The 12,338-nt window shown below is 52.1% G+C and overlaps 1 long non-coding RNA gene across 1 annotated transcript; it reads left to right on the forward strand.

The window, feature by feature from the left end:
- The first annotated feature begins 23 nt into the window (after positions 1-23).
- On the forward strand, positions 24-9,215 carry LOC114205953 (uncharacterized). Its single transcript, XR_003608512.1, has 3 exons — positions 24-107; positions 1,151-1,341; positions 8,862-9,215. It is a non-coding gene; the product is annotated as an uncharacterized LOC114205953 (long non-coding RNA).
- Positions 9,216-12,338: the final 3,123 nt, after the last annotated feature.

A 12,338-nucleotide genomic window follows, 5' to 3' on the forward strand; every position in this document is an offset into this window, starting at 1 on the left:
CGCAGGAGGCTTGTTGGTAACCTCAAGGCCTGGGCTGCGCCACTTGTCCTGGTGGCGACAGCGCCCAGGTCACTTAGGAGAGTGCCCAGAGTGTCCCGGTTCACACGGTAAATTACTGGGCTCTGCTGCCTTGGGGAGAGTGTTGGGAAACAAGGCAGCCAGTGGTCATGGCCCCGGGGGTGCTTAGAGGAGGGTCAGATGAGGTAACCTATAACCCAGCAAACAAGATCAGTTAGACCCGCGGGTGGGGCGTTGTCCCAAGAAGCAGCCCCTGACGACTCCAGAGGCCTTCCAGTGGCTCTCCTGAAAGAGGCCAACAGGGCCTTCTCAACAAAAGCTTCTCAAAGCTTCTTTCCTCTCCCCTGCTAAAGAGATAATTGTTTTGACTCTTGTTAAAACCCCAGCGAAGACTTCCTGAGACTACTTCAGTGGGCTCTGGACTATCACAGCAGGGGGATCAGGCTCAGCTCGGTAGAGCAAGGTCCCGTGGGGATCGATGCCCAAGGGTCTGGAGGAGACAGCAAGGGGAGGGGGTTCCTGCTCAGCCCACCTAGCAGGATTCTTGCTGAAGGCAGGCCAGAGCTTAGACTTCAAAGGTGCAGATGTGGAGGGTGATCAGATTCCCTCTGGGGTGGGGTGGGGTGGTGGGATGGTGGGAGGCAATTGTCTCTTAGCTGACTCAACAGGATTCTTGCTAAGACTGGGCCATCCATGCAGGTGGCAGGGGGAGAGTGGGGTCAAGGTCAAGGCCGATTGGAGAAGAGGGATCAGAGGAGCCTGAAGTTTGGTCAAGGAGACAGTCCAGGAAGATCTAGGGAAGCACTTACACCCTGAGCACAGGTGGGGGGTTGAGGGGACTCCCCCTTGTTGCTGCAACTGGTAGCTTGCCTGTCACCCGTGGCTTGCAGGGAAGTGAAACTCACCCCTGGCCCCAGGGTTCCTGAGCACAGCCCTGGGGCACTTGGGGCTCCTGGTGCCTGCCAAGAACATGACTGGCTCCCCAGAACAGAGTGACCCGGTCCCTGAGAGCAGTCCCACTTTCTGTGTCTGTGGGTCCTGCTTGCCCCTATGTGGCTCCAGTGGATAATTGTATACAATGCACGGAATGCGGGATCTAAATCTGATATTTTCTGCTTCCTGCCTGACTCAGGGAGCCCCTTCCATGGCTGAAGCGGCAATAATGCAAACCACATTGCAGAGGATCTTCTAATTTCCCTTCGCACTGCCCTGGAGGAATGCTGCAGGCATCAGTTTCCCCGTACCCCAAGGAAGTCCCTGGGCCCCAGGGGCAGTGCAATCCGCAGCCCATGGGGAGTCTCATCTGAGCTCTGGCCACATCAGGTACTAACACTGCCCTTGTTTCTGGTGGGGTGGGTCTTCTGGGGATCTGCTGATTTTTCTCTGTCCTCTAAAGTGATGCTTCAGCACTGTAGGGGTCTAGGCATCCCAAGTGGAGCCGGACCACCACCTCCCCGGTTACTCAGCAAACGCTCCCAACCACAGCTCTGGGCCTGCGACCCTGCCAGGTTTTGAGGATGCAGAAGACCCTTGGGGGGCTCATACATCACTCAGGAACAGTTGGAGATGTCAACACGGATGCAGGCCCAAGATGCACAGGGAAAGACAAACAACTAACTCCGCCTGGGGTTGGGCCATACAAGGAACTCTTCCGGGAGGAGGTGGTTCCAGACCTGGGTCATGGAAAAATGTGAATGTTGTCTCTGAGCTTTGGGTTTTCTTACTGGTGTAACACACATAATGTACGGTAAGCCCTGTAGATTAGCGACCCCGAAGCCATTCACAGTGCCCTTCCTCTTCAACTTTTACTGCCGTGGAGGCTGGAAAGGTGAAACTCTCATACCCCCAGCCCTCTTTGCATTGAGGAGGGCGCATGTGACAATTCTGGCCACATATATAGAAATTCCTAAGGATGATTTACCTTGCTAGGAGAAAACTCTTTGTTTCTTCCTTGTCTTCTGCCTGGAAAGGAGATGTGTTGCTGGAGAGGCAGCAACCGTCTTGTGGCTGTGAAGCACAAGCATGAATTTGGGACTTACCCATTGAAGGTGGGGACCTGATGGCTCGTGAACTATCATACAAGCCCTAGACTCTTTTTTTTTTTTTTTTAAGATTTTATTTATTTATTTGACAGAGAGACACAGCAAGAAAGGGAACACAAGCAGGGGGAGTGGGAGAGGGAGAAGCAGGCTTCCCGCTGAGCAGGGAGCCCGATGTGGGGCTCAAGCCCAGCACCCTGGGATCATGACCTGAGCCGAAGGCAGACACTTAACGACTGAGCCACCCGGGCGCCCCTAGACTCTTTCTTGAGATGTGTCAAGACTTCTCCTTGCACAAGTGCTTAGACCACTCTAAGCGGGGGTTTTCTGCAATGGCTTCTTATTGGTATAGCTGTAAAGCACTTCCGTAAGGCCGGAACTAGAAACTGTTCAGTAGGGGGTAGGGGTGCTTGAGGAGGAGGAGGAGGAGGAGGAGAGAGAGAAGACATAAAGTGTGTCCTAGCTAGCCGTGCAAAGCCAACGTGCCTCCAGAGAGCACAGTGTCCTTGGGGCTGGGGAGGAGGGTGTGCCCAGGGGTGGCTAGGTCAGGAGGCAGCAGACACCATGTGGGGCCTGCCCTTGGGGGGCCTTGTGTGCCACGCCCAAGAGTTTACATTTATTCCAAAGGAGAAGTGAGTGGACTCACAGAATGAACAAAGGAAAGAGTATTTCAGGACGGGGACTGGGGTGTGATGAACAGTACTCTTCTAGGAAGCTGAGGCCAGAGTCAAGGTGGGCCTCAGGATGGAAATGACAAGGTGGGGTAGTGAGTGAGGCACCCTTCGCCAGAAGCGTGATTCTGAAGCAGAGGAGGCAAGCAGGGGGTCTTTTAGAACTGTTGTATAGATCTAATTCATCCTCATTGCAGAATAAATACAGAAAATATGGATAGTGCAAAAATGACATAAAATTCACCATTCATTCTATATCAGACATAACAACTATGAACATTTTGTTGCTCCTTCTCTCTTGACATTTTATTCTCTTTCTCTATATATATCTCTTTAAACAATACAAAATCTTACTGGATGTACTATTTTGTAACTTGCTTTATCATTTGTCACCCTGTAAACATTCTTCCATGTTAAATTACCTCCCTCCCAAACCATCATTTTATTTTTTCTTTTTTATTGTTATGTTAATCACCATACATTACATCATTAGTTTGTGATGTAGTGTTCCATGATTCATTGTTTGTGCATAACACCCAGTGCTCCACGCAGAACGTGCCCTCTTTAACACCCATCACCAGGCTAACCCATCCCCCCACCCCCCTCCCCTCTAGAACCCTCAGTTTGTTTTCCAGAGTCCAATGTCTCTCATGGGTCGTCTCCCCCTTTGACTTACTCCCCTTCATTCTTCCCCTCCTGCTATCTTCTTCTTCTTTTTTTTCTTAACATATATTGCGTTATTTGTTTCAGAGCTACAGATCTGTGATTCAACAGTCTTGCACAATTCACAGCGCTCACCATAGCACATACCCTCCCCAATGTCTATCACCCAGCCACCCCCTCCCTCCCACCCCCCACCACTCCAGCAACCCTCAGTTTGTTTCCTGAGATTAAGAATTCCTCATATCAGTGAGGTCATATGACACCCAAACCATCATTTTAAATCTTTACTTAGGATGCCATGTACCGACATACAATAACTTACTTGTCCAGTCCTTAAGGTATGGGTATGTGATGGAAAGGTGGGGTGTGGGGCAGGAGATGACTGGGTGGTCTTTTCAAGGCTAGCTGGCTGTTGGAGCCAGATACACCAGGAGGCCGTTTGGGAGCAAAGTGCTAATGTGTCAAAAAACACTTTGGTGAGTCTCTGTGTCCTTTGTTGAGTAAACGAAGGTCTCAGGAGATGGGGAGAAGAGCAGGAAGACCAAGAGCTTCATCTTTTTGTGTTAAAAAGTAATGGACACTTGGGAGGAGTTGTCTGTCGGCAGCTCGTGAGCTCCGGGAGAGGCAGGTGAGGTGCGTACCCCAGCCAGCTGGAGAAGGGCGCTGCTGGGAAGGTGGCGTCCCGGGGCTGCCTTGACCCTGTTCTGCTCTGTGATGCTCCTCCAGGACCCCCCCCCCCCCCCCCACTGCCTGGGGCACGGCAAATCCAGCCTTTCTGTTTGGATGCTAAAGGAAAGGGGCTGCCGAAGTCTGGAGAACTTGGGCGCACACACAGGGACACAAAGCTTTCAGTGGCTTTGAAATCGGCCACCAGACCTTTCCCAGGAGGCTAGGCACAGAGCTCCTCCCCAAACCCACGCCAGCCCTGGGTTCGTTTCCTTAAATCCTCTCAAATTTGTTAAGGGCAAAGTGATATTTCTTGTTTTAGAAGGACATGTATTCGATTCCAGTGAGGTTAAACATGTTTCCGCCGGCTTCTCGGTCTCAGAATGTTTCTTTCTAACACTCCTGTTTATTTCCTTTGCGTGTGTTAAAAATTGGGCCGTTGGTCTTTTTCTTACTGATTTGTAAGAATGCATTATATATGAAAGATCCTAACCTTTTCTGATACGTATTATCCCGTTTGTCTTTAACTTATTGTTCCCCGTAAGTTTTTATTTTGAGAAGGTTTCAAACTCACAGAGAAGTGGACCGGTTCATACGCCACATGTACACCCTTCGTCGAGGCCCACGCTGGGTTTCCGAGATGGAACCCGCAGATGACCAGGGGAGCAGGGCTGGACAAAGGGGGGCCGAGTGCTAAGGTTACAGCAGAGGCACAACCCGGGGCAGGTCCTCCTGAGTTGAGAGGAGGAGGCAGGACTTGATCCCCTCACACTCACTAGACCAGCTGTTGGTTGTGGGCCGCCCCAGGAGGGGTCTGACCTTGGTGAGGCAGCTCACTCTCTTCAGTTACCACAAGTCCAGGGAGGACTGAGCAGAGACTCAACCCTCCCAGCAGCAGCGAGGGGGTCAGTCCTTCAGCCCCGGAAAGAGAGAGGGGTGTGGGGTTGCCCTAGCAGAGTAACTGCACAGTGGTGAACGCTGCCATTTGCCTTCTCCTTTCTCTCTCTGCATTTTTCCTGAAACACTGAAGCGTTCCTCGCAGACGCCATGACACTTCACTCTCAGCACTGGGGTGTGCGCTTTCTTAGAAGCACAGCGCGGGGCCTTGTCCCCGCATAACCGCAGTGCAGTGGTCCTACTCGGGAAATGTGACACGGATGCATTACTCTTACCTAACGTACGATCATATTCCAGTGTGCCCATCTGCCCAATGATGGCTTTTCTTCACAATGGCTCCCCTGTCCTCCTCTTAAGCAAGAATCGAGTTGAGGGTCATGCACCGTATTCAACTGTCGTGTGCATTTAGTCTCCTTCGTTCTATGGTGCCCAGGCTTTTCCGTCTTCCCTGACGCTGACATCTGTGGGGCGTCCACACCAATTGTGCAGGCTGCTCCTTGGCTGGTGTTTGTCTAGTGATTTCTCAGGGTTCCCTGCAGGTGATCAGGCGGGACACGTGATTGCCAGTGTCTCTCATGATTGGTGATGTCGAGTTGGATAATTTTCCTAAGGTCAATTCTGTTTTTTAAATTTTTCACATGCAGGTTTTGTAGTTTTTAAGTTTTTTATGTAGTTCCCACCCTTGGTGGTTTTTACAATGAAATGATACTTAGAGAAGTATTCCTTACCCCAGACTATATAAATAGTCACACATTTTCTCCAGATATATTTTCCACAACCAATTCTTTGATTCACTGGGAATTCGTTTTGGTTTATGTCATGAGACAAGGGTCATTTTCTCCCCTAAATACTTAGTTAAGTATCCAGTACCATTCATTGGTAAGTTTTTTTAAACAATTTGTCCTTTCTTCCACTGGAATTGTCACTACGTTGTATACTAAATACTCACAAACACTATTATTTGCAAACATTGTGATCTGGACTCCCTATTTTGTTGCCTTGATCCATCAGTTCAGCTTAGCAATCCGTGCTACGCGGGAATTCCTTTATACTGATATCTAATAATGAAGCTCTCCGAGGCAGATTTATTGTTTTATGATGTAAACAATGTGCCTCTGTTTTTAGATGGAGGAGAAAGAAGTAAGGGAGGTCCCTGAGGAGAGAAGAGGGCTGGGGTACAGAGCTTGGGTGGGACAGTGACCGACAGGTGGACAGACACACATCTATCAACGCAGCTTGAACCTTTGGTGTGGATGGAGGCTCCTTCCCCTTCCTCTACTCTCTCCACCTAGCATTTCAGTATCATATATTACAGGCATCTTTCCATGCCACACGCCGACTGCTAAATCAGTCTTATAACAGGGGAAGAGCAATCCATGTGAAGGTGTATCATAATTTATTTTATTATGACCCTATTAAAAGCCATTTTGGTAATTTCCAGTTTTCATGATTTCCTCAATATTAAAAATGCTTGTATATTTATCTTTACTTGTGTGAGTATACCCATAACAACTTAAGTTCCTACGGGAGTGCTGACTCAAAGCATTTCCTTCTTTCAAATGTTGATGCTGTCACATTGCTCTTGGAAAATCTACGAACTTACGTTCCTGCCAAGGATCTACAGAATGCCCGCTTGTCCACTGCTCACCAATAACGGGTTTTATCTTCTGTGGTTTTACTAACCTGAGAAGTAAAGAAAAAATGGCGTCTCGCTGTTCTTTTAATTTGCCATGATTTTGCTGGTGGCTTTTGGGATTTTGATTCTGTCACCCAATGTTTTCCGAAGTCTCTCAGGTTTGTGTCCCCAGCAATGAGGATAAGCATTTTAATTAGAGTCTTCCAACTCTTTATCGAACCCAGGAAGGAAGTCTGGGAGGACAGAACCCAGCTGGGGTGTTGCCCTAAATTAAGGTATTACTTAGAGGTGGATCAGCTACCTAGGTAAGCAGGGAGCACGCGGGGGTGGCCATGGCCTAGGGCCAAGTTCCCAGTTTCATAACCAGCTTCTTCCTCTTCAGGGCAGCCTCAGAGACTGTCTCTCGCAGACGGATCTCACAGATGCCTTTGCCTCGTGGGGCCAGAAGACCCGAGAGAGGCCATCCAACCTGATGACACTGGGTCCCCAGGTCAGCCCCAGGATGCTCCCACTGGACACTCTGCTGTGGGAACCATGACACTTTTTGGCCCCAGTGTCTTCATCCTCGGAGGCGGCTGCAAGGCTTCACATCCCAGATTGGGGGACACAACTGGCCCCTCCAATCTGCTCCTCACCCAAGCCAGCCCCCGTCTTCCCAGACGAAGACAGTGTGGTCCCCTGTTCATTGTGTGTCTACAACAGAAATCCTGGGTTCCTATTTGACCAAGATCAAAGGACCAGGCATTCCAAATCATTGGATATTCTAAGTACCTGTTTTTTATTCCAAAAGGAGCTTTTTTAAAAAATCTTATGTGTCTACAAAGGTCTCCGAGAAAATCTCCAGAACATTCAGACTACTGATATTCACAAGATAACAAGCTGACAGAAGGGAAATATCTCAAAGACAGTGGCCGGATAGAGGATACTGGATGTACAGGTTAATAAATTAGCCTTCCAACTGGCTAAACTGAGACTGGCCCAGAAAACAGTAAAAGCCATCATTTATTGAGCCAGGCACTGTGGTAAGGACTTTACCTACTTTATGCCCTTTACACCTTGGCACACCCTGACAGGTAGGAATCCCTACCTCCGTTTAAAGATGAGGAGACGGAGGACTGCAGGTTTATTAACTTAACCAAGGTCACAAAGCTAGTGCCCTGCAAAGGTGGTTTGGAAGCCAGGTCTTTATCATGACCCCATACTGTAGTTTCTTTCCTGACCTCAGTGGAGGCCTGTAGTCCCTCGGCAGGGGCTCCAGAGTCTTCCCCCAGACTGGCAGGGCGGTCCTGGTCTTTGTAAATATGAGGGGAGCGGGGAGTTCGGTCACACTGTGATGCTGTTATAATGAGTGACCAGCAGATGGCGGTGTCCACCAGCCCTTCACCACTTGTCCCAAGGGGAAGGAAGGGCTCTGAGAGATCCCATGTGGAACTTCCAGGAAAGAAGCCACCCACTCCTTTCTTCTCTGTCCCCTCTCCTCCCCCACTCAGCAGCCCAGGGCCCAGGGTGTGGGTTGAGCAGGTGGTCCCAAGGCCAGGCTGCAGCCGACCCGGTGTGGATGCCAGAGCCATTGCCTGGGAACCTGGGGAGAGGCAGCCCTGGGTTGAGCATGGCAAATTCCTGGGAGCCTGATGCCGCCCGAAGCCCGGGACATCAGACATGGGGCTGAGCCAGAGCCCTGCCGCAATCTTCCCACACCCAAGCAGCCTCCGCCCAGGTCTTTCCGGGGGAGAGGACTGCTGCAGAGACCAGAAGCCCCGGATGCAATGGTAGCTGGCTCCCTCCCTCTGTGGGCCTTGGTCACCATCTTCCCTTCACACCCTTCCAGGGAGACTGTCTTCAGGGGCAGAACCCCAGGCTCACCCTGGGCCCTGCCTCCTCACCACTAACCCTCTCTCCAGCTTTGTGTTGCAAAGGCCGGGGGCCATGGTGGGTCCAGACTGAGGAAGGCTCTTGGCTGGGTCCCCGGCAGTGGGCCCCACCCTCACAGGCTCTCCACCTCTCACAGCTGGGCCCACGGTGGCCATTTGATTGTCAACCTCACTGTGCATTTGCCAGGAAGGGCTGAGGGACATGCAGCCCCAGGTTAGGGGCTGGATTTGGATTCTGGTCTCTAGACTCTCAGGAGCTTCGACCAGTCACAGTCAGGGGGCATCTCTTTTATCTTCCAAAATACTGCTTGGCTGCAGGGACCCAGAACCCTTCCAGAATAATGCTTGGCTTGCCTGGTGGACAGGGCAGAGGCTGAGCCCTCATCTGCCTCATCTACAGGGCGCCTGAGGCACAGGTGGGATGAGACCAGCTGAGCTGCATGGACAGCAAAGGCACAGGATCACAGAAGGGACCCGCCATCCTGGACGGTTCAAGGCCAAAGAACAGAGCGCTGATCGCTTCCTTTCCCAGAGACTTGGCTTCTCTGTGGACAGCAGAAGCCGAGGAGCAGGCCACCTTTGAGGGACCTCCGGTGCTCCTATCATCAGACCGGGAGGCCCGGTGTCTGGTGTGGCAGGAGACCTTGTTCAAGGCTGAGCAGGCTGCAGCTGGGGCCAGTGCAATTCCTGGTGCTTGAAGGTCACTACGAGGAGGCTCTAGCTGGCGGAATCCAGGACAGCTGCTGACCCTTGAGCCACAAGGGTTTGAACTGCACGGGTCCACCTGTATCTGCATTTATTTCAATAAACACAGGACAGTACTGTAAATGTGTTTTCTCTTCCTTATGATTTTCTCAATGACATTTGCTTTTTTCTGGTTTATTGTTAGAATACAGTACATAATACATGTAATATACAAAACGTGTGTGATAACCAAAATTGACGGTTTATGTTATCAGCGAGGCTCCTGGTCCGTGGGATGCTATTCATAGTTAAGTTGTGAGGGAGTGAGAAAACAAATTCAGATTTTTGACTGCGCAGGGGCAGGGGGATGACACCTAACCCCTGCCTTGTTCAAGGGTCAAATGTAACTTCCTAAAGGGCATCGATCCAGCGTGCCAGGCTGGTGCTCCGGATGACATGTGACCTCCCTTTGAGAGCTGTCGTGGCCATCACAGGTGCAGTGTGGAGAACTTGCTCACACTCAGAACTCTCAGAAGGGTGCGTGGGATAGGGGGCTTCTCATCTCTACAGGTGCACAATTTGTCATCACTCAGGTATGGTGCGGAACATTGGCCCAAATAGCTCAAAATGTTCCTTTGGGTTCTGGGATTCTGTGACCTGAACCAGAGTCCTGGTGCTCTGAGAAAGCACACAGCTTCTGCAAGGAACAGAGGACCAGCAAAGTGCTCTCCACGGGCCGGGTCTGGAGGTGAGAATGTGGGGACCCTTTCTGCCCACCCCAGTCAGTGAACACCCACCCCAACCACCAGGCTGCTTTTAACCCTCTTCCCCCCTTGCAGCCAGTCTCACCTCCTCTCTCTGAAGGAGAGACAGCTGGAGTCTGGATTTTGGGGGGTCAGGGAGCGGTCACTAGACTGATGAGCGGAAGTGAGAAGTTTTCTGCAGCCCTCTTGGAACTTCCTGCACTGGCCTCAGGGCCTCATCCACAGCTTCCCAGTGACTTCTGGGGCAACACAGAGAACAGAGGAAACTCCCTTCGAAAGCATCATGAAGAACACGACTTCTGAGTCTTCAGGCGGGGAGTGCAAGCTCCCTCTTGCCCGGCCCACCCCCCAAAGGCTCCCCCATCCCCCAAGAGGAGGCCCCAAGCATGCCTGGTCCAGCCTGGCATTGTGCGCCCACCGAGGGCCACCTGCTCAGCTTCACAGGAATGGAGAGTCAGGGATGGAGGACTAGAAACTGCTGGTCTCACATTTCTCTCTCCTGTGGGAGGGCACTGTCTTCACTGCAGACAGATACTTAGTCCTGGGCCCCAAGACATCCAGAGACAGGGATCAGGTCAGGCCCCGTGTGTGTGGGCCTGACCCGCTAGGCCATCAGGTCACATCATGGAAACTTAGCAGTTGGAGCACATGCTCCTGCGAGCCCGCCCTGCTCTGAGCTCTGTGGCCCTGAAGCCGGGAGGACAGGATGTGTTCCACAGCAGATGTCGTCAGCTCCTAGCCAGCAGCAGTGGCAGGAAGGAGTCCCCAGGGTGACACTGTCATGGTCTTCACCTGCACCGGACCAGAGAGTTTATTCTCTGCCAAGAATTTTCCAGGGAGCTAGAGAGGAAAGGCAGGGCCCTCTGCCTGTTCACCGGGGTTGGGGAGGGTATTACAGACCAAGTCCTTCCCATGCCTGCCTCCCCCATGGGCAGCCAAGGGTTGGGCAAAAACAGCTGGCAACTCCAGGCTCTGCCACTTAGCAGGTGACCCTGCGCAAGGCGCTTAATTTCTCTGTAGCTCTACCGTCTTTGTCTACGAAATGGGAATAACCATCCCTACCTCATGGGAGACAGCAGCGGTGGCAAAGAAGTGACATGAGGCAGGCTGAGCAGATGGCACGGTGCCCAGCATTCAGAGAACAAAGGGTTACTGTCACGATTTCAGGGGAAGGACAGGGAGCCAGACGGGGCCCAGGCGGCCCTGTGCCCCGCTCCTCTCTGGGCTCAGCTCTAGGGTGTCCTCTGCTGCTGATTGGAAAGCCCCCCAGCCCTGGTTTCCCATGCATTCGACCTGTGCATCGCTGGACCGGCAACACAGAGAAGGCTACTGGCAGTGAGTATTTACTGGAAAGAAAGAATGAATTGGGGGATGGATAAATGACGAAGGAATGAATGATGACCTCACTTTACAGACAAGAAACACAGGTAAGAGTGGTTAAGTCCTGGTTCAAGCAAAGACAGCGGGCAGGCAGTCTTTTCCAGAGCCTTTCTGGTGCCTACAAGCTGCTCCTCTCTGGGGCCATCATCACCCTTGGGCCCCAGAACAAACCAGGTGCAGGGCGGGTCGGGGGCAAGGCTACTGAGCCTCGTCCGTGCCAGCCTGTTATCCTGGACACACATCAACTCCCCGAGGTGAGAATCCTCCCATTGTACAGATGACGGAATTTGGTCTCAAAGAAGCTAAGTGGCCTGCTCCCACTGGGGCAGCAGCAATGCAGGGATTCCAACCCAGTACTAATTCCTAAGCCCAAGGACTGCCACAGGGCAGGGGAATCACACATAATCCACACATGTTTATTTGGCACAGGCTATACCACGTCTGTGCCAGCACCTTTCCATTCTCTCCTTGCTATTACGAGGTCAAAGCCAGGACTAGAACTTGCACTACTGACTTCAGCCCAGGGTTCCAGGGTGTTTGTGCAAATCATAATCAGTTGAGACTGTTCCCCTGTGGCTGTAGGGTGAAGGAGCTGAGAAAGACAGCAGGGCCCCAGCACTGGTAATGGCGGAGACCCCTGGCTGGGGTCTCTAGGGGCATGCTCTGGAGGTTTCTGCAGGGCCCTTTGTACCAGCACTACCCAGAGAGGGAGACCTGGGGCCAAGGCCTTGTCGCTGGCACTCCATCCTCAGTCCCCAAAGCAGGGTGGGTTAATGCAGCCCTTGTCGTGGCAGCCCCGCACTGCCGTTCCCAACCACACCTTCCCACAATAATCTCAGCTCTTTCTCCTCTGCCCACCGGATGGGCCTGGGGTGCGGGAGGAGTGGCCCCTGGCCAGACCACTCCTGCCCCAACACGACCTCGATGGTGATAGGTGGACCAAAGTGCCCAGATGAAGGCCATGGCGTCTCTGAGGTGGCCCGCATGGCGATGACTGAGGAGTTCGCTCCGGACCAGGCAGTGGTGCAGGGGAACACCGAGCCTGGGCT

This window comes from Eumetopias jubatus, unplaced genomic scaffold, assembly GCF_037043125.1.
Source record: "Eumetopias jubatus isolate StellerSeaLion01/CBP00866 unplaced genomic scaffold, mEumJub1_p1.0 scaffold_9, whole genome shotgun sequence".
In the NCBI taxonomy this organism is placed as follows: Eukaryota; Metazoa; Chordata; class Mammalia; order Carnivora; family Otariidae; genus Eumetopias; species Eumetopias jubatus.